Source organism: Trachinotus anak, unplaced genomic scaffold (genome assembly GCF_046630095.1).
Source record: "Trachinotus anak isolate AG129_WGS33_773 ecotype Australia unplaced genomic scaffold, CSIRO_AGI_Tana_v1 ptg000013l, whole genome shotgun sequence".
Taxonomy (NCBI): Eukaryota; Metazoa; Chordata; class Actinopteri; order Carangiformes; family Carangidae; genus Trachinotus; species Trachinotus anak.
In genome coordinates this window covers 7,706,374-7,728,019 of record NW_027273864.1, presented here as the reverse complement: position 1 = coordinate 7,728,019, position 21,646 = coordinate 7,706,374, and positions in this window count along the sequence as shown.

Below are 21,646 nucleotides of genomic sequence, written 5' to 3'. Positions count from 1 at the left end.
TGTATGTTTTTTCAATGTGCTGAAAAGTATCCTAACTTTAGTTCATAAAAGACACGAGATATATAGCTTTTGCAAACATATCGAAAGAAGCACAGAAGAACACATAAATAAAATCAGCAATACACTGTGCTTATATTCTGAACCTGAAAACAATCCAATCCAACCCAAAAACACATGGGACTTTTACATTGCCCTGTAATATGCACCCAATCACATTATCGTCAATGCTAAAAAGTTCTGCAACAGAATGAACCAGTAGTTCCCTCCTTGAGCTTTAGGGAGCTGCGAACAAAACAGCACAAATTAGCTTTTCATTTCTCCTAAAATCTTCAACTAGGGAGGTGTAAAAAAAAAAAAAAAGAAAGGCAAAGTAATGCAGCAAAAAAACAAAGCAACTTGATCTCTGTAACAAGAGGCAATATGATTTATGGGAAATGTTGTTTTACTACTGTCAGGGGAGGACTAATCATATTAACCACCCCCTTGTTTGCAATTCCTGTCCAAACATTACAATTTCACAATGTTATCACTGCTGACAAGTAAAAAGCTGCACCTGACTTACATTTGAAATGTAATCCCATGTTACAGCTGCTGCAATCAATATTGTTTGATTAACAATGGATCAAATGACTGCAATTTGAAAACGATCGTTGTTGTGACAAACCCACTCACCCATAACCCAACTCTGTAGCCCACCTCAGCTCTACAGAGCCCTTTAGTGGTTCATCAACCAGACACATGCTGCTGCTTTCATCTAAAAATCCACTGTGCACGATCTGCCCAGCTTCAAACATCAGACAGAGGAGTTAGTGACTAGCCGTTTAAAACAGTGGATATTTTCCTCAGGTGTTGACGAAGACCTAAACAGAGCTAAAAACATAGAAAATATTGGGCTTTGACACATCAGGTGATCAAAAGCACAGCTCCAGATGAATGACAATGTTTACCTGTATTTGCTGAATGTGTAAAGTGATGATATGTAAATGTAACACCTCTGAGAGGTTCAAAAAAATCTGTTAATGCAGGTTTAAAAAAACAGAGGATGTTTATTTCAGTAGTTCATGAGACACTTAACTATTTATATGTTGTAATCAGCGTGTAATTACCCCATCATTACAAAGCTCCAGAACAGTCTTCCCTAAAATTCACCTTGTCACACTGTGCTCCATGCCACCTCCACATGTTAGTGAAGGCAGCAGCTGCCTAACCATATGCCTTTGCCTTTCCTCCCAAACGAAAATGAAGCAGAATTACTCTCCAGTCAACTGTGATGCAGCGTGTACTCGGAGGGCGTCTGCTATTTGAAAGTGGAGCTGCTCCAGTCTCTCCTCCTCTCTGTCCTCCTCTACATCACCTGTCTGAAGTGCACCTTCCCGCTCAAGCTCCTTGTATACCAGCCATTTGAAGATGTGCATGAGTCTACATTTGGAGGTTTTCTTTTCCACTCCAACCTGTGTAAAGTATGTTAGTGCTTTGTGTGCTTTCTGAATGCTTTATTTCTCTTTTTGAGGTGCTCTCATTCTACGATATGCCACACATCACTGAACTTCCAACATGTGACAAATGTAATGTGTATGTAGCCTACTGAGGCACCTGTTTTGATCTTAGGCTTTCAAAGTGGGGGCATACCCCTTCTTCCTCCCCTTCCCTCCAAAACCACAAAGTTCCTCTCTACTGCTGCTACTTTCACCTTCCTCAGGATCAAGTGACATTGATAAAAGCTTTCACAGAAGGGCCGGGGATGTGTGGGCTGAGAGACCTGAGTACAGATGGAAAGCATGGGCTGATGCACTGCTAATGCATCTGATGCTGATAACTAGATTCAATCATGAAAACTAAAGCGAGCTTGTTAATATCATTATTACTATAATTATTGATAATACAGGTCTAAAGTGTGTTGGGGGAAATGATTCATATCACAAGGCGTATTCTTCAGCTTGCATAAGGGGGTTTGCCAGAGGTGGGGGGACTGAGTCACATGACTTCACTCAAGTCAAACTTAAGCTTTGAATTTGAGGACTGAGAGTTGCTTTGACTTTGACTTGGTATTCATGACCTGAGACAAACAACTCCAAATGACTTGATTTTCTTTATGAAATATTTGCATTTTTCTAGACACAGAGAACTTACACTATGTTTTTGAAACATGATTGGGTGATTTCTAGTGTGCTGCCCACAAACCTGCTATCATAGCGAGGGGCTAAGTCCAGAAATACTGAAATTTGGATTGCAGGAGGAAGGAGGACATGGCATAAAGTTCCACATAGAGATGTATAGTAATAGTGATAACTAGTATGGCACTCAGTAGAGTGCATTCCTCCACCAAGGCCAAACAATCCTTCACAAGAAAGCCATTTTAAAAATTCCTGGATCTGCAACTTTAACCAGATCCACATCAAAATATAATGGCTTCTTCCCTGGCCTATGCACCATCCCTCTATCTGGTTTGGGTCAAATCAGTCCAGACAAATAAACAGACACGAGTGAAAACATAACCTCTTTGGTGGAGGTAATGATAATACAATAATAGGACTAATAATAGTAATTGTATCAGTGTGGGGCTTGCTGTCACAGATCCAGACTCCACATTGCCACAAAATGTCAAACATCAATAAGATTTATGAGGTGTGAACAGCTGCAGCAGTTTTTGTTCATGTTGATATTAAAAATGAAACGTTTCATAGCCACTGCCTTGATTTAATATGATCATCAGATCATATGGTCATCAGAATCTCATATAACTTGACTTGTGACTTGCTTCATTCTCGCCACAGTTACCTGAGATTTGCTTGTGACTTGCACATGTGTGACTTACTCTCTGCAGTTTGCTCCTTGAAACCCTGCTTCACTTTGATCATCTTCCATCTCAAGACCGTTTCATCCTTTGTATTGCTCATTACTATTTTAGTCCAATTAATTCCCCATGACCCCAACAACCTGTGCAGTAGAGGAGGGTGACCTGTGGTATTAAGCACATTAATTTAATTACATGCTATGTGTTTTTCATGTTTCCACAAGGACCTTTTAATAGCAGAGCTCTCTTCATTGCTTCATTGATTTTTCACTCTTCTTTTACCCCCCCCCCCCCCCCCCCCCCAATCTAACACTATAGGGTAAGAAAGTATGAGCTGGAAATAGACAACAGACATTTCTCGTGTGTGTGTGTGTGTGTGTGTGTGTATGTGTTTGCAGATTTAGTGTGAGAAGCCAAGTGCAATTATCAGAAGCGTCTCGTGATTCAGTTGCTGCCTTCTGTTAATTGCAGATACAAAATAAAATCTGACAGAATCCACAAGATGCATTCAGCATATCCTATATCCAAACCACAAAAACTATAACCACCAGCAGTACAATTAGAAAAAAACCCTCTTCTCTCTGTGAGCAAACTCTCCATTTTTCTTCTACCTCTGTTTCTTCCTCTCTTGGTTCCTAATAAGGGTGATCAGAGCTGAATGGCCTAACAGCCTGACCCTCATTATAAGCAAAAGTAATAAGGATATGACACCAGTGAACCAGGCCTCATTAGGCCCACAGCTGGAAAACTCGTCGGGGGTCATCACCCCGGACGTCTTCCACTGCTCACGACTCCTGCCCAGAAACCTTTGTTCTCAAGCCAACAGCATCTAAATTAAATGAACTGAACTTACCAAGATCTCTGCCATTTATGTTTCCTCTGTTATTCAATGTTGCTAATATGCTATCTTTCTCCTACCTGAGAAGGAAAGAGCTTTCAGATCCCTGTGTTTAAAATATCTGATGCCCTGCTGATGTTTTGCAACTATTTTCTAGGATGCATTGTTTACTACAGAGGTCTGAAGCCATTGATTTGAACTGTTCTGACCATGAGCAATGACAAGCAGACTAACCAGTCTATTGGTCAGGTGATGGTTCTCTGCTCGCCTGTAACACACTCAATAAGACGTGCCATCTTCTTCTTGTCCAAACACTATCAGTCACTTCAGTTCCGACCATGTGTTTACGCCTCTGTTGTCCTAGTGATCAGTTTTAAATAAAGACTGAACGCCTTGTTTCTGTCTTGCAGGTCAGAAATGAGGAGAGCACTACGGGAAAAACTCTTTACTTATGCGCTCTCAGGAGGCAAAAATTTCACTACAATCAGCTGTAGAGCTGACAGAAGAAGTTTGGCTATTCTTTTTATGATTTTCCTCAAGCACTCACTATTCAAGCAAATAGCTGCCATTCAGACATTGTATTTTGTGACAAAAGCAAATTCATTTCATTGGTGTAATATAACTCTACAACAAAATGACCTTGAACACTGAAGCAAAAAAATTTTTTTTTATCAATATAATTACCGAACTCTCTGTAGACACATTTGTTTGACTGAGAGCAGAAAGGTATATTAATGAGTATGCCTATACAGGTAGTGTGAGCCATTGTAACATGAGCACAATGATGTTGAATGTTAACCACAGGACTATTTTCTTGAAATAATAACACAGCCTATTAAGGTTGTGGCAGTATGATCACAGGTCTTAGGAGACCCCAGGAGCCGTAGTCTTTAAACCTATTACACCACTTTATGACATGAACACTACTCCAGCATTCTCATGGCCTTTTAATGTGCTGGACAACAAAATCATACATCCACATATATCATTATGATTATATATAATATAGGGAGGCAAACTAATGATTATTTGATTTTCATTTTCAATAAATGATCCCCTCCGGTGAAAATCAAGTTCTTACCCTTGTTAACATGTCCACATGATGTTTTCTTTATAATACAAAAAATATCATGTGTGAAATAAGCAGTCATTGCCATAACTGCGTATTTCCACCTTGTAACCGCAGTGAACCAATGACTCATAAAAATGGATTCAAACAGCCAGGGGTTCTTACATCATACAACCTAAGGAACTAATCCCGTCACGATGTCAGAACGGCGGGCGAAATAAACCCGAAACCTTGCAGAGAGTTTGCATTAGCACAACTAACACTGTGTCAACTTAAATAATTACACTTACCGTTCTGATACGTCTTGTAGTTGCAGATTTTGGTCACGACAAACTTCTAAAAAACTCCCTGGTCTGTGTCTGACTGAGGCTCAAACATGTGGCTGCATCTTTTCACCACCAACCATCTTGATATGCTCTGTTCTTTCACCTGACAACCTGGTGCAAGCAGCAGTGGTGGGTGGGACACGAGGCCTGATCCAGATTCTTCAATGAGGACGTCAGTGTAGATGTGTTTCCAGCCCCAGTTTTCCTTTTTTTTTTTTTTTTTTTTTTTTACTTTTTATGAGGGAAAACCACATTAAACAAAATATAAATCATAGCAGTATTTTTATATTCTTTCAATCATGTCTGGAGAGAAACTTTAATAATTTAATTTAATTTTTTTTTTTTAATCAATCCACTATTTGTTTGGCGAGAAAAACATCACATAACAGTATAAAATGTCCATTGCCATCTCCTTGAACCTATGGCGATCTCATCAAATGTCTCATTTAGTCTGAACCAAGAGCCCAAAACCCAAAAGATATCCTTAAATGATGACTTGGTTATCAAAATAATTCATGCCTCAGCAAATTGTTGACTCAACTAGTTGTGGCAGCTCTAATATAATATTATATGCATGTAGATTATCTAATATTATCTTATACAAGCAAAAATATTTTTTACTGAACAGGGAAAGTGAGAAAATGACAGGTCATGAAGATAAAGGTCAGTCGGTGTTTTATTAAATCTACTGCAATAAAAGGGAGGTTTTACTTCCTTTGAATCGTTTGTTTCAACCTTTAAAAATAATTCAAAACTGTTTAACTTCTGCCGAAAGCAGTAGGTCTATTAGGAGTGTGATTCATATAAAACTATGGTATTTCTGTAGAGACGCATGTGATCAGCACACAGAAAGCTGAAGCTCAGTGTTCAGGGTGTGTCCATGGTCTTCAGCTGAATCACAGTTCCTTCAGCTGTTTGTATATTATATTGTATATTTTATAACAAAGCAACTGAGACGGTGAGGTACTGAAGCTGTTGACTACCTGCCATGCAAATTAGAAAGTAATAAAACTGTGAAAATCACTAATGTAGCCTTCTCACATTTGATCATTTTTACCTGATAAAGGTTTGGCATGGACATTAAATTCTGCTTGAGTTGTCATTTAGTCTTTCTTTATAAATATGTGTGAATCTTAAAGTGATAGTTCAGGCTATTTGTCGTGAGGTTGGGTGAGGTAGTCTTGTATACTCAGTGTATTATCTGCAGTAGCTTCGGATCTGCATGCAGCAGAAAAAGACACTTTAGACACTTTCAAAAGACGCCCACCAAACATATCTTCCCATTAAAACAAAGTGAAGTTTAGCTCTTTCTGATTCACTCACAGTGCAAAATACAGTACCAAAGGAAAAGTGTTGTGTTGATGGGAAGATAAAGCGCTAAAAATATTCTTAATAACATTTCAGCGGATTCTGGATTGTTTTGATGGGCATCTTTTAAAAGTGTCTAAAATGTGTTTTTTCTGCTGTGCACAGCAGCACATCCGTGCTAGTGATCCGTGTTCCTTCCTGGCTGATCTGAATCTAATGCAGGTAATATACCGACTATGCATGACTACCTCACACAAACCCACGTCAAATAACCCAAACTATCACTTTAAATACAAATGCACCGTTTGGAGATTGAATTGCAATTTTATTGTGCTTGCCCATTGACAATATAGTTCATGACCTCATACCTCATTTATCTAGCACTAGACTCTGTCTCATGCCCTTGGAAACCACCAGGATAGTCTTTCAGTGGTTCAGATGCGTTATACAAGAAGGGCCTGAATCGGATATACTTCTTTAGGTCAGGTCAGGATTCTTTACATCTTCTATCAGTCTTTTGTTGCCAGCACTATCTTCTTTGCTGTGGTGTGTTGGGGCGCTGGCATCAGAGCAAAGGACGCCAGCAGACTGAACAAACTCATGAAGATGGCTGAGCCTGTTGTTGCGCTGAGGCTGCTCACACTAGAGGAGGTGGCTGAGGACAGAACTAAACTGATGAAAATCACGGACAGTGTTGCCCACCCCCTTCATAAAACTCTGGACAAATTTAAGAGCACATTCAGTGACGGACTCATACAATCGTTAGGAACAAACAAATGTTACAGGAAGTCATTCCTTACCAGTGCAATTAGACTCTATAACACATCTTTATAATTCAACACTCAGCACTCTCTCCCTTGCACATTGGTCCATATATATACCTATTTATTTATTTATCTCTATTTACTTCTCATTTCTATTCATTCTTCTGGAATTTCTGTGTATTTTCATCTTTTATCTCTGTTTTACTCTATTATTATTGTGCTTTTATCCTCCCGGGATTATTAAAGTAATCCATCTATCTATTTATCTATCTATGTATCTAAGATGGCAAGATGGGTGGTGAGCTAAACAATCGACCGAGTGGATCTCAACAGACTCCCAGAGGAAAAAAGCCAATGCCGATGTGACAGAAGTCGATGCAGGTACTCAGTGTTGACACACGCTGTCTAATCAACAGCTTTCTGCCAAAAGTCTTTTTAATGACACACACACACACACAGATATGTCACACTGCGCTTGTGGGAATTCTTCATTGATTCCTTTACCATCCCAGATATGCCTAATCATAACCCTTACCCTGACCTCAACATAAACCAATATCTAACTTAACCCTGAACCAAGCATTGGCCTCAGATTAAAGAACATTTTTGGCATCTATAGCCATAGCCATGTTGGAATATCACTACCACTTGATGTCTCACTAGACCACAAGCATCTCAGATCAAAACAATTGCTTCATTGAACACACCTCCAACCTCCATTTGACCACAATTCCCCCTCATCTCATTTCATGTTCTTACAGCGTTCCTGCCCCATTTTAAAAATCAAAATGCTTTTTAAGACCTCAATAAATGAAAATGAAGACTGAACAATGTTGAAATTATTTCTGTTTGCTTTTGTTCTCTTGTAAACAATGTTTTAAAATAGAGGCAGAGTAGAAAATTCAGTCCATGCTAGTCATGGAAGTTCAACAACACAAAACCAGAAAAAAAGCAATAAAATATCTAAACACCTTCAGAAGCAGTATTTAAGAACCACACCATTAACATTGGTAAAAATAACTATTACTAGCCATTACTGCTATATCACTGCTAAACATTTTCCTATGACAGAATTTCATGTTCAATTTTAGATAATCAGAGGGAAAATAACATCTGTTTTTAGTGGTTTGTAGTACAGACTTTTTAGCTGTTATCATTATGCACAATTGCTTTTTCTTTTCTCACTTAAATGACTGGGGAACAGCCTAGAGCCCAGCTCCTGCAAGCTACTGCAAAAAAAAAAAAAAAAAAAAATTCAACTCAAAGGCTGAACAACAAAGCTGCATCTCTCAGGGCAGACCAGACACTGACAAAACCTTTAATAAGGCTGATCAACTTTAACACGTGACTGGTATTGACATCAAACACAAACGTGAAAAAGTTCCGATGTATAGCTTGTTCTTTGTTGTTTTATTCATGATAAACAGTTTCTCACTAACTTTGACTGCTAGGTTTCTCTTTATGAATGATGCAATGCCATATCTGGAGACACTGGCAGTTTTACCCTCACCACAGGTAAACGACTTTGCAATGTCCAAGTCAGGGAACAAGTCAGCGGCAAAGACACGATGTGTGTCGTCATTCGACTAATGAATAGTGCCTGCTCACTGTGTGAAGCATCCACAACACATCAGAACTCTGCGTTTTAGTTCACAACATATCGCTTGATAACGACATCTGTTGAGCAGTTACTAGTGAGTTAGACGTTGAAATGCTAACATGCATCATACCACCTGCGCTTGTTGGATTTCACGTGGGCTACCACAGCTTTAATCCCCAAATCCCCATCCCAAAATTGAACGTTTTACTGCATAGCTTGCACCTTGCTTCATAGGGGTCTCCTGTTGCTGCCAACCACATCTCAAACACATCTTCTTCCAACCATTTCTCCGTAAATCTGCACTTTCCCATTTACAAATGTAGACAGATAAATAGACTTAACAAACAGCCACAAATGTCAACATCGACATCATACTTGCTAAGTATAAGGACCTACTAGATGCCACCGTGAAGTTGAAATTGAAACAATATCTACCTCTGGACTTTTATGCTAAACAATTAGGTTAGCACTGGCTAACATGTCAGCATTGCCACATCTTAAAATTAAATTTCCGTGATAACGAAGCAACAACGGTCTGGAACAAGTGGCACGCAACCGCATAAAACCATGAAATCACTATAACAAAACTGATTTACAAAATGAATCTTAGTGGCTTTGTTTTATCCTCCAGTCTCAAAAACACTATCTACAAATTTAATACCGACAACAAATGTATGGTAAATGTAAGACCTTTTAAGTCCTTATGTTCCTTAAATTTCAGGCTATTGAAGACTTCTTGATGACCTGCGGGAGCCCTGTTCTCAGTCAGCAAGGTCTTACAAAGCCCAGTGAAAGTGGCCACTCAACACAACAAGGATCACAACTGAATTAAGTTACCCTGTGTACACGAGACCCAACCTAAAAACAATCCAGCCACAACTATGAGCCCGCGCTAGCATTGCCATGGCAAAGCAGGCAGTAAGTCAGCTAGCAATAGCAACATCTGCCAACTACATTCATAATATCTGTAACATCAAGTTAGTTACACATGGAGGAGAAGAAGAGCCAGAAAAGCTGGAACCTTTTAGCCACTCGTAGGTTTCTCCATCTCTGTAAACACTGTTGGCTCCACGGTCAGAGTGGGGAATTACCTCAGCCTTGGGCCAGAAGGGGAAGCCCGACCCCTGAGTGTATCAGCTGCAGTAGATTCGCATGAGTGCGCCTCCAGTTTAGAGAAGCAGTCAGGAGCACCGGCAGAGAAGCTGAGTGAGGTGCTGCTGTGGTCAGCAGAAAAACTTATTTTAGCCACTTCAAAAAAATGCCCATAGAAAAAAAAAAACTTGTGTATGTTTTATTTTGAATATTTTCACCACTTTAGGGTTAGGGTTACAAAATTTAGGGGGGAACAAAATTTGTTCAACTGCTGAACTACTGTCTTCCTGCGCACAAGTTCACCTACACTGACTCAAACAGCTGATCTGCAGAGTAATACAGTGCAGAAGAGAAATAAAGATAGTCTTTCTGATGAGCTTACGCTAAGCTCATTAAATTCAAATTTGACCTGCAGCATTAAAAATAGCTCAGAAATCTGTACAGTTTAAAAGACAATGATATTGATCTGACAAACATTTCAGGTGAAATCACAGTGAAAGTGGTGAGTGAGCTTTTTTAACTGACTGGAGCGTCGGCTAAACTGTGAAACTCGTGATGATGTCTCCAACAGAAGAGTGACAAAATGACTGCGCGTGTAGTCCAGGAGAAACGGGAGCTGTATTTGAAGCATCACGAGATTCATTTAGCGGCGGTAATAAGAGCAAACAAAACAAACAGAGAGCCTGAGGATTACACTTTTAACCAGAAGTTTTGGGTTTCAGCTCAGTTCAACATCTCATATACAACTGTTAGAATCAATGGCCTTAAAACTTCTCGTGTTTGTGAAAAAAAGTTACTGTCAACAGGTTTGCGATGCCACAGTAAGAGTGGTCACAGCATTATGTGAGTTGCAGTGTGTGAGCTGCTGCTGCTGATGTTGTTGTTGTTGTTGTGTTCACGTGTAGACACTGTTTAAGTCCAAACACTCCACCATCGAGGCCTTGAAGGATGACATCTCTGCACGTTCAATGGTCGGTCATCTGTGATCTCAAAGTGATTTCACACACGTGTTTAATTGACCTGAGAGTTATTGATGCTGTGCAGCTTTGCTTGATGTTTTTGCCATCGTGATCATCACCTCTCTATGTCAATATATTATAGTTTGAATAAAGGTAAAAAGTGTACAGGCAGATAAATATGTTAATATACAATATAATAAATGAATATTAATTAATATTAACATTAATTGATAATATCATTTACGGTTCAAATTAGTTTTTTTTATTATTACATGTCTTGGGCTTATTTTCAGCTTATCACTTGAACAAACACAAGCAGTCAGGTGTTCAGACAGGTTGTAGACAAGTCTACAGTTTGTGCAGATTATCTTAACCATTTTATTTGGCGGGCAAACTGATAATATGACTTATGACTTTCTGTAGGTTCATCCCAACACTACAGCAACTTCAACTATTCCAGGCTCTAAATGCTCCTGCAGTAGCTTCATGTGTCCAACTGTCCCCTGACACATGGTTCCACAGTCACAGACCTCTGGCTGAAGGAAACAATGAAAAGCTTGTAAATTGTTCAACAATGTTGGATACCCTTCTGAAAATATCTTTCAATCTCAGAAGTTATCTATAGTCGCCTCATAAAGTTTTTGCACCCTTTCACTTTTTTTGGCTGGAATGCAGCAGTGGGGCCAGAGCTACAGTCTCTAATGTCCCTGACTGCCTGAGTGATCATGATTCCACCATCGGTCAGCTAAGTGCCACATCACTTTTTTTTTATTTGGCACACTTTGTGTTGCAAATTGAATTTTAAAGGAATAAAACTGTTTGTGAACAAGATTTCAGTTTTTGATATTTAATAAATTAGCAAATATTTCTAAAAACATGTTTAAATGAGGATGTCCAACACGCTGATCTCAGAAAGAAATCACTAAAAGTAATTTCAATTTCAATCAGAACTGTCTACTCCAAACAGGTTGATTAGCTGAAAATGAGCCAGTAAGCGTCAAACCTAAGCGCTCATAATGCTTTGATAGTGGGAGACAAACACCATCACTGAGTGACTGTCAGGGGATTTGCAACAGAACAGGGACATAGATGTAAAATTGTGTGCTTAAGTAGATATGGACAAATAGGCAAATACATTTACTGAGGATAGTTTTTTGTTCACTAAAATTGACCAGCTCTGTCAAAAATTAATGGTGAGGGAAGAGAAGCATAAACACAGACACAAGATAAAAGATAAGAACTTAAAAAATAAAAATAAAACATTATATGGTGAACGGGCTTTTTAGAAAACGTTTTGAGTTGTTCACCAAATCACCACCAGTCATCAATCTGTGTCAGTAACATTATAAGTGCTATTTAGCTACATTAACATTGCACTCGACAACCCGTATAATATTCGTTCAAAAAACATCAAACTTAGTGGCATTTTGTTGTCAAATGAAAACATTCATGTTCTGGATATTTGTCACTGCATGCTACTAACTGCTAGTTAACTGTGCCGCCCTGCTGTGCTGGCACTGCTCCTCTGTTCTCAAACTTTCTGTATAAAGCCAGGAACACGCTGGATGTGTGGCACGGTGGCTGTGGAAGGTCTTGGTTTTCATTCTGGCGCACATGTTAACGGGTCAGAGCAGACACACTGTCTCACCAGTGTCACACCTTGCGTGAGCTAGAGATTCAGCATCTCATGTATTTTTCATCCATGACACACACATCTCGCAACAAAAATAAAGAAAAGACATGTTGATTGTGATAGTGACATCATACCAGGAACGTTACATAAAACTGACACCTTTCAATATAATTCTCTATGTCTAGGCAGAATGTGAATATGATGCAGTCATTTGTTTAATCATTTGAGCAGCTGCAGTGTTTCTTATGCATATTTTGTTTCCTTTTTTATAAACTTTACAAAACATTCAGGGCTTTTGGGAAAACATATGGGGCTGGAGCCCCATAAGCCGCCACCCCTGCTCAGCCTGGACTTATTTGGTGGGAACAACCACATGAATGACACTAATGGAGCCATAAAAACTTTATGAATGTTTTAATGGTCCACTGGCCAACTAGAATTTGAGACGACAGTCTACATGGCCAGTTCCACCTGTGCTCTGGTCTTATCTCTTTCTTTATTGTAAGTCTTTTTAGATGAAAACATGGTTTCTTCAGTGGAGGAAATTCTGAAAGGTCGCTTTCACACGAACGCTGCATACTGCACTGTGTCATCTCGCATGTGGGCAGTCTCTGTGTGTTTGTTAATGAGGGGAGGGGCAGCAGTTTAACTGGAGGGTCTCACAAAAATAGTCGGTTATTGCTTTATTACTGTTTAAAACGTTGTTTACAGAAGTTTTAAATTGTCTTGCCTATTTGGAAAAAAATTCTATAGATGTTGGGTTATTCACCCTCCAAAGTCCAAAATCATTGAGTAGTTATAGTGCCTTAGCTTCACCCCTTTATAATTTCTTTTATTTATCTAATTTAAAATCCAAAATAGCATTCATGTCATTCCAAGTACTTAGTTCAAAACCAGGACTATTATTGATGTACTTGAAAAAAGAAGAAGCAAAAATGCAGACACACATGTATATATTTATAAAAGCAAACTTAATTCTAAAATATCCACACTTCTATATCTTATGACTTGAGGACTTTATATAATTGGTTCTCAATTTTACTTTCATCTTTCTACAGTTATTGTGTTTCTAGGCACACAGCTACATCCATGTGGCCGACAGGTTTTTAAGGAGCCCCTGTAATAATTAGTCGGTCAAAATGAGCGTCCACAGAAAGCAGAAGCAGGAACTAGATGTTCCTCAGCACGTTCAAGCCTACAATTAAACCCATTATAAAATAGCAGACTAAAATGTTGTATGTCATTGGGTTCTTATGTGCGTTTGTGATGTTTTCATTTATGTTTGAGATTAAAAACACCAGAGAGGCAAGAAAGACCTGAAATGTCTCTTTTTCTGTCACTGCTTCTTCTTCTGTTAATACTGTTAGACAAACTTCAAAATCATATCACTATCTGAGTTCATGTAAATTAAAATCCTATGTATAATATATAGGATATGTATAGATTTTGCATTGATGTACAGTTCACAGATTTTATGTTGCTGTTGTCAGCTTGGTCGCAGATGGCCCTCCTCTCTCTAATAGCCCACCCTTCCCATCTGTGAAGCTGTTGTCCCACAAAATTACTCTTGTACCTGCCATTGTTTCCCTGATTGCTTCCTGTACCTCTGAGTTTGGCCTTAAGGATAACATCGATTAGGAGAGGACCACACTCGATTTATTATTATTCAGTTTTTTCCTCAGCCATGCTCTAGTCTGAGATTTATTCCTGAATTACTCGAGCCACTTAATGTCCAAACAGCTGTGCAGCGCCGTGAGCTTAGCTTCTCTGCAGGGTCAAGCAGCCTGAATGTAATCTCCTCAACAGAATTACATTTCCGCCATCGTGGAGTCATACCTGTTGACCTGCTCTCAAGTGACAAGAGCGGATAGTTTTTGCGTAATCATGTGTTGTGATTGCAGTGGAATGAGGAGCACTGTGTGGGTTACTGGTTACGTTGTCACTTTTCCAAAAATGGAAAAACCTTCAAGGTTTTTTTTTTGTTTTTTTGTTGTTTTTTTTGTTTTAAGTTTAGTTTTAGTTGTTTTCTTCATTTTTTTATTTTTATGTCTTACTACCATTGGACTATTAATTGGTCGTATGATCATGTCTTTGATGTGTTCCATGTATTTCCTCTCCTCATTTTATTTTGATTTGTGTTTGCAGAGAATGGAGAGAGAGATACAAACACAGAAAAATGAAGTACCTGAGGCAAAAGTGGGACTTTACACTTGAAAGTGAAAAGCATTACTTATGCATTAGGTATGTCTTTGAAGAACCCAAAACATGCATATTTCCCTAGTCCCCCCCCCCCCCAAATAATACAGATAAAATCAATTATTCATTTGTAAATGTTTATTTCACTTCAAAAACAAGTATGACATGAGCCTTGATGTTGGTAAAAACTGCTCTTGCAGTAACCTACACTCATTATGCCCTCACTGGAAGTTTGTACTTCTGTTTTGAAGTTAGGTGGAACTGTCCTACAGCAGGAATTAAATAAATAATGATTACCAACAAATACATACAATGTTCTTAACCAGTGTTAAAGGCATCAACCAAGATTTTACCCCTAAAAATAGGAAAAACAAACCTGTTAAAGAGTAAGTAAGAACTTGAATGTTTTGTTCAGCCACATAAGCACTTTATTCTGAAAATCTTTATGAAAACAAACTGAAGGGACAAAAAAGGCTTATCACCACTGTGCCAGTTCTCTGCTAATGTGCTAAAAGTATCAGTCCAAAATGATAGAAATGATTTCCACAAACTTAGACCTATTCAGTGTTTTAATTTTATTTTCAGAGCTTTCAGCCTCTCAGACCTTAATCAAAGCATACATTTTCTATCAGTATTAAACACTTTGAAATAACCAAATCAAAGCCTTGTATTGTTCATGTCAAAAGCCAAACACAATAATTATCAGGTGAACTTGAAATTATGGAACAATTGTGCTAATTTATCTAAGAACAACATCATACACTACAAGCTGATGAGGAGGTTCTGCACAGATAGATGGGGCTGAAAGCCCTGATGGTTCTGTAGTTACATTTTCATTACTTTGGAGGCTGTTGGCACTGTACAGCCTCCTGATTAGGGAGCTTTTAAATTGTAATTTTCTGCACTAAAGGAAAGGAAGAGAGGGGAATTCTACAGCTAAAGCCCATAATTAAGTTTGATGCCGACCCCCACCACACTGTAAGTATCAGTGTCAAGCAGGAGATTCTTACATTTAAAATAGGTTGAATACCCACTATAGAAGTAAATGTGCAACCTTTGTGGTAATAATTCAAACACAATTTGCACCCATAACAGACTCTACAGGTTTGCTCACTGCTCCCTCCATTTGGTTGCAGCATGAACCTAGATTTTTCACCTACATACATGCGGTACCACTTGTTTACTGATACTAGCCGTCTTAACCCAATGCATCATCCTCCAGCGTTGTGGAAATGTGGAAAAAAAATAGTTTTCATTTATATGTTTATAAAACAAAAAACAACTCTCAGTCTACACAAAACTGGATTCAACAAATGTTTGGTTTGACATTTTATAAATGATAAATACATTCATGTTATGTAAATTGTTACAAGTTGGATCATAATATCCATGTACTGTATATATGTGCTTGCGTCATGTCATGTTATACATTATCAATATCACTGAGTTTAATACAAGATCAGATAATGAGGTAGGATGTATTGTAGGGTTTTTGTATTGAATTCAAACAAAGTTATGGACCGGCCTTACTCATTGACGTTATATTCAGTCACTTCAGAGTGGTACCCTTAGGAGCAAAGGTCCGCTGTTGTGTTAGATTGTATTAGATGCATCAAAAGTATTTAGAAGCTTTTCGTAGGGCTGCTACAGCACAGTAGGAAAATTCTCAGCTCATTCTGATGGGTGAGAAAGTACATGCATAAACCTAGACCTCATTTAGGTGCCTATAGAAGCAGGGTTGTACCGTAGAACCAACTTCAATGCACAATTTTTTTTTACTTAATTGACTATATTAATGTTGGCGTCAGCATTACTACAGGACAAAACCTGTCCACACATCCAGCTCACCTCTGTTACCAGTAACAGTTTTTTCTATTATTTATTATTATTTAAATCACAGGCAGGTTGAAAGGGGGAATGGCACCTAAATAGCAGTGATGGAAGTTAGCAGATAAAGTGACAAAGATGGTCGTAACAAGGCTATTTCAGTCTGCAAGACAGTTCATTTTCTCTGTAAATGTTTCATTCCACAATTCATCTCTGACACATAAATTGTATTTGAGCCGGATCTTCCAAGGGCTGAAGTGAAGTCCCTCCTCTGCAATGTTAAATGACCTCTGGAACAATTTGATTATGATGTCTTGCTGACGGAAAGATTTATCACAGGAGCGGAGCCATGTAATGGATATGAGCACAGCTCTGGTGACAGGAGAGAGACGGTGGGAGTGAGGGATGAGGACCAGAGAAGTAGAAGAAGGAGAGAATGGACTCTAAAGCCCAGCTAAGTAATCCATTTACATGTGTGTCATATGATAAATAAATGACAAATGACTCTTCTTTCCATGGCCCTAGTAAAAGTGAATTATGGTTTTGAAGTACCAGCAGCACGTTAACTTCACTCAGGGTAAATGGATCCTGGAGGAGCAGTTTTACCACAAAACTGCAAACACTGATTACATTTATGACCCTATTTGAAGCCAGAGTGCAAGACATCAGTCTTGGCAGGTTCCTTATTGATATTACCGATTATATTCCCACTCGCCAGGTCTAATGAAGCTGGATGTGTTTTCTTTAGCTCCAACCTGTAAGTTTGACACATTGTTAACGGTGCTGACATCTCTGCAGACACAGCGCAGGGGTCTTAAAGGCTGGGGCGACCCACAATTCAACACAGTCGGCCAAACAAACAAGCATTTTCAAAATGTCACCACTGAGGCTTAACTCTTCTATATTCACTGCGTCTTCCTCTCTTCACCAATTGTCTGTCAGCACTTGGCTGAACTCCATAACAGTGTGCACAATGGAAATACAAGGTAGACTGACTCCTGTGACATTTGTTTGGAGATCGGTGTGATACCTGAGTCTTTTTGCGATGGATGGAGGACCTGTGTTAACTGTGCCACTGATGGAGACCTCTGCTAGGCAACAAGTGCTGACATTATTCTTCTGCCTGCACTTTTCTATCAATCACGTTTTCCACTGAGACTGGGGAGGACAGAGGTGGGTTGAGGAGGGTGAGTGTGAAAGGACAGCTTATCTGTCAGAAAGTGCATCAGGACAGGAGAAATAATTTGACTGGCCCTGACAGACCTTTCACTTTGCCTTTCTCTGACATAGGCTGCTGTCAAACTGACAGTGCAGCAGATTTGTTTCTTTATGGCAGGTCTGGGAAACTCACTCTCAGACCACAGGTATTCACAATGGAAATACAGATATCAAAACAAAACTGCTGTGAATGTTTAATGAGTAGATATGATTCCCCTGATTTACCATTTTTATGCACAAGGGCTAGTGTGAGGCTCATATAAGACAGCAAACTCAATTGCGCCATTTTCATATCTACATAAGTGTGTCCAAATTTTTGACTGGTATTGTACATACACATCAAAGAAGAGCTAAAAACGACTACTGTTTATGCTGAAGTCCAATGTGATGGCCCAAAAATGACAACTGTGAACAAATGTCAACACCTAACCACACTGCCGGCCTGCTGCGTGCCTGCGGGGCCACATATGTGGCCCTTTAGTAAGATTAAGTTTTAAGAGAGAAATCGCTCAGTTGGATAAAAATTTCCCAAAATCATCCTTCATTAAATTAGATGGAGACAAAGAAAACGCAATCATCATGCCAACCAGTACATGATCTTGTTTTATATGAAGCATGTTGATTGCTCGATTACACTGTTATATGAAGTTACAACACCTTTTCACTGCTATTTATCATTCAGGATCAAATTCAGTTATCCTCATAATTGAAGACAGTGCACAGTACAGGAGTGAGTAGAAAAAGGTGGCTGATTATGCTGCAGTGACACGACCTGTAAGCACCCACTGTTCAGTCTCTGTCTGTGAAGTAACATTAGCCATGTCATGCTAACTTAAAACAATACACGTCCTCATGTTAGCACATTAGTGATGCTACTAAGCTGGCAGTCCCTCTTAAGATGCAAAGTTGTGAAAACACAGTTAAAGGTTTTGAGAGCAGTTAGGAATAGTAGAGTAACATTTACTACTGCATTACACCTCAACATCATTGTTTTCGGTTGTTTGCAGCTTGTGGGTCGTTGGGATCATCTGACAAGGTTCATCAGCTGCCACCAGCTTTGTCACTTATAAATAAGCTCTGTTTTTTTTTACTAGAACAAATAAAGCCGCATGTACATCACATCCTTGAATGGTTCAACACTTCCCAAATATTGGTAACTGACCTGCTGTTAACACTAATTAACTTCACTCATTCACACAGCACCTGTGACAAAACGCTGGTCGATTATATTTTAAAACCCAGTGACTGAATCAGAAAATAAAGATGATAAACCTTAAAGTGAATATTGTTGCTAGAGAATTATGCACCGACTCTGCAGCTTCCCTCAGCTCTGTTGGGAGCCGAGCACACAGCTCTCACCAGACAGCAGCAGCCAGTTTTCTCTCTGTAATCCAACACTACCTGCCCAGCACCAAATGGCAGACACAATGATTTTCCTGTGCCTTTAAGATAAGCATGAGAAACTACATGAAAACAACCAAAGATTTGATGCTGTATCTGTTCTCCTTTTTCATGTTCATTTTGAAGTTCACACCGCAACCCAGTGTATGCAAGGTAAGTGCATAAAAAAAACCCATTTATTTATTTTTTAAATGACTCACACCAACATGTGATACCCCTAAAATGAGTCATGAATCATGGCACGACTCTGCTCTTTCATGTGACCAGGCTCAATTCAAACATGATCATCTGTCCTGGTGGATTTTAACAACTTCCAGTGCACTATGAGGAAAATGAGCAGATAAATAAGTCAGAAATTATTTAATGGACGGCACTTTTTTACACCCAAATCAGAAAGGATCATCTTGAGGTAATCAGCCACATATTCATGAGTTAGTACTTTCTACAGTGTTGAAGATGGAGGTTTAATCACCCATGCCTCTAGTTTACTCACTGCATGTCATTGCATTTTAATGTTAATCAAATATTAAATTTTAAGTTGGAAATCTTCTTACATGGGTTCCTGTTGTTACTTTAATAAATAATCATCATTAATCTTCTATTGAGGAAGACTGCAGACTGCTGTTGAGTTAACCTCTCTAGAGATGATGGTAATGACTTTAACTGAGAAAAATGTTGCTGTCATCAATACATGCACCCATGTAAACACACACCAGTAAACACACACATTCCCAAACACACACAAACATGACTGATTTTTTTTTTTCTTCAAATTGCTTTCATATCGTGTCTTTTTATGTATACTGGCGATGAATTTTAACTTCCGCTGCTTCTTATGAACACACACGTCGGCAAAATTAATGACTGCCATGATGCAAGTGTTTTGCCTCTTTTGAACAGATTTTTCTCACATTTCTTGTGTTGACAGTTTTGTGGGCTTCTGTATAAATTTGATTAAATGACTGAACCACTCAAGTGAAACTTATAGTTGATATACTGCAGTCTCTGTTAATAACTGTATATTTATTAAATGGCTCCAGTGACATTTCAGCATGTCACAGTGTGCCATGACGTGAGCCTTTAACTGCATCAATCATCAGAAAACGCATCATCAGAGACCAAGCACCTACATTATGCTGACTGTTTTCACTTACAAAGACGTCTACAATAACTTGATGAACACAGATCCGTTAATCAGCTCACAAACGACTCTGAATTCAATCAATCCAGTGATCAAAATGTCCCTTGAAGATCTTACATTTGCACTTCAAGCTGTACAAGATAAGTTAAAACGGCCATTTAAAGTCAGATTCCCACTGATGTTTCTCTTATTGTTCCTTGGTTGTATTCCCTCTGTGTTTTTCCTTCTAAGAGCCGGAGAGACTGCTGACAAGGCAGCTGGCCCAGATTTGCCTTCCCCCTGCAGCAGCTTGATCAATAGATTGAGATTCGCGAGGACCAGTGAACAGCAGTGTGAAACTGCACCCACTTCACCCTCCCTGTATTGGCCGTCTTGGGAAAATCAGTCAATTAAGTTCAAAAGAAAATGTACAAGAGATTGATTAAGCAGGCAGAAATGGGCCTTTCAGCACTATCGCAGGCCACACCACCAGACTCCAAACACTGGAGTCGAAGTGGCAGAGTTAGAGCCACAGCACTCAATCTTCTTCAAGGCAGGCAGGCTTGTGGAGCAAATGTGTTACCAAAAGCGTGGTCTACACAAAATATGTGTTGTGCTCACAAAAGGCAGCTGAACTGCTGCTGAATAAAGAGCTGAGAACACACTCCAGTATGAGAAGCTTGTGAGATGTTGTGATCAGTGACCAGGTTCCACTTATCTTTCTGACAAATTAAATTGTCACTGCCACTAGATCTCACACCAGAGCACCAGCATCTCAGACCAAAACAAACGCTTCCTCAGCCACACTTCCAGCTGACACCCACCCGCCCAGTGAAAGCAGCAACTAAACATAACAAGAAGCTCAAATGAATGAAGTTTACATGAGAGCCAACATAAAACAATCCAGCCACAACCATTTGCACACACCCGCATTGCCTGATATGCTCCACAGCAATGCTGGCAGTAAGCCAGCTAGGAGGAGCAACACTTGCAGAATTGATGCATAAAATGAGTAACATCAAGTTAGCTAACATTATCACACCCACTGTAGCCGCTCACTGATGTAAACAGACAAGTTATTTACACACAGAGGGGAGGAAGCTGGAGCCTTTTAGCTGCAGTGTTGGGGCCATGGTTGGACTGGAGAAGAAATTCAGCCTTGGCGTTATCTACTGGGACTGGCTGCACAAATGACACTGACAGCTGTTAAAACTTTAAAAACTTTATGGATGTTCGACAGTCCAGCGGCCGACCTGGATTAAAACTGGTAATCCTCGTGGTCAGTGGGCCTGTGCTCTGGTCTGATTTCTTTCTTTGTCAAAGGTCTTTTCATACGAAAACGTGGTTTCTCCAGTGGAGGAAATTCTGGAAGGTCACTTTCACCTGAAGGCTGCGTAGCCTGTGTGAAGAACAACAGTTTGACAGGGGGAACTCACATGCACTAACATATTCACACTTTCACACCAGAAACCGAGACAAAGAACAGAGAAGCTCAGATTTG